Here is a 2,130-nt window from a genome sequence, read left to right on the forward strand (position 1 = left end):
GCATTACAAGCCGGGATATGTGATATTGTCACTCTATTTGGGTCAGCAAATGTATCTGGCAGTCTATTAGCTAGCTCTTGAAGATGTATTATCTTTTGGACTTGTAAATCACATTCTTTAGTCCGAGGATATTGCCAAGATGTTGATGGTCTAAACCATTCTAACTCTTTTGTTATCAACCGGCTGTTATCTCCCCCTAAGGACGGATATGTGGACTCATCAAACTGTGAGTCTTCGTATCTGGCCTTAAACAAATCACCGGTTGTTGGCTCAAGATACTTTATAATACTTGGAGATTCATATCCTACGTATATTCCCATCCTCCTCTGCGGTTCCATCTTAGTTCTCTGTGGTGGAGCGATTGGAACGTAGACGGCACATCCAAATGTTTTGATGTGGGACACGTCTGGCTCATGACCCGTAAGTAATTGGGATGGTGAATATCTATGCTCACTAGATGGCCTGATGCGAATCAGTTCCGTTGCATGTAAAACCGCATGTCCCCATGCTGATACCGGAAGTTGAGACTTCATTAGTAATGGACGGGCTATCAGCTGGATACGTCTAATGAAAGATTCGGCCAAGCCGTTCTGTGTATGGACATGTGCCACGGGGTGTTCTACTCTTACCCCCATGGACATACAATATTCATTAAACGTCTGGGACGTGAACTCACCAGCATTTCAATCAGGCTGGCCTCACCCGCAATGGTTTGTACCTTTGCACTTTGCAATGTGAGATTCATGAAATACCTTTTGTCTCTAAGGATCGTATGACTTGTGCCACTATCCACCACAAGTATACTCATCTCATCATTCATTTCTATAAGTAAAATTTACTAGACTTTAGAGGCTTTGTAAAAACTTTTATTATAAATGTCATTTCATAAAAATAAAAACACCAAATCAAAGAACATAAAGCAATAAGACAATGTGATTCGAAAAACTAGTCCTTTAGACAATCAGAAGTTTCAAAATCCATTTGGTCATCCTTGTTGTCCCTGTCCGATTCATCATCAGCATCGTACCCATATCCTTTGTTATCATGATCGTTTTCTTGGATCATATTTGCCTCCGGGTTCTTGTTCTTGATACTCTCTTGATAGAGTTCGCACAAGTGCTTTGGAGTTCTGCAGTTCTTGGCCCAATGATTGTCCATCCCGCATCTGTGACATAAGGACTTGGTCGTGTGAGATGGTTTGGATATGCCACCTCGTCCACGGCCATAACTCCCTCGGCCCCGACCGTAATTGGAACCACGACCACGGTTATTGTGGTTTCCTCTTCGGCCGGTTGAGTAGTTATCTCGACCGTTATGATTGTCACGCCTACGCCCCCTGTACCCACCACGGCTATGACCGTATGGTTTCCTGTTGTCTTGGGCATAGTAGGTTTCTTTGGGATCTTTCTTTTCAATGTCATGGGCTTCGGGTAATGGTGCTGTCCCGGCCGGTCTAGCTCCACTGTTCTTCATGAGAAGCTCATTATTTGTCTCGGCCAAGAGTAGACAGGAGATCAGATCAGTGTATTTGGCAATACCTTTTGTTCTATATTGCTGTTGCAACACAGAATTCGACTGATTGAAAGTCGTATAGGCCTTTTCAAGCATCATCACATCGGACACTTCTTCACCACAAAGCTTTAGTATTGAGACGATTTTGAATAAGGCCGAGTTGTACTCATCCACGGACTTGAAGTCCATGAATCTGAGGTGCATCCAATCGTGCCTTGCCTTTGGAAGCAACACCATCTTTTGGTGATCATATCTGTGCCTTAAAGCATTCCAAAGATCCAATGGATTCTCAATCGTCATGTACTGATCCTTAAGACCTTCAATGAGATGATGGCGCATATAACATATGGCCCTGTATCTATTCTTTTCATTCTCATTGCTGTCTTCGATGATAGTATCACCGAGTCCCTTGGATTTTAGACTAATCCTTGTGTCTAGCGCCCACTGCAAGTAATTGTCTCCGGAGAGATTAAGGGCTGCATAGTCTCTGTTTGCTATTTTCGACATCTGATCCACATTATCACACAAGATTTTAGATTCATAATGGGATCACGTGGCCGCATGATATAAGCAAGCTCGGCCACAACACGTCTTATGCATTTATGATTTTCAAACAAT

General features: G+C 43.0%; 1 pseudogene; it reads right to left on the bottom strand.

The window, feature by feature from the left end:
* The window catches only part of LOC106320193, a 6,206-nt pseudogene that overhangs the window by 3,447 nt on the left and 629 nt on the right, over window positions 1–2,130 (bottom strand).

Source organism: Brassica oleracea, unplaced genomic scaffold, assembly GCF_000695525.1.
Source record: "Brassica oleracea var. oleracea cultivar TO1000 unplaced genomic scaffold, BOL UnpScaffold00847, whole genome shotgun sequence".
NCBI lineage: Eukaryota > Viridiplantae > Streptophyta > Magnoliopsida > Brassicales > Brassicaceae > Brassica > Brassica oleracea.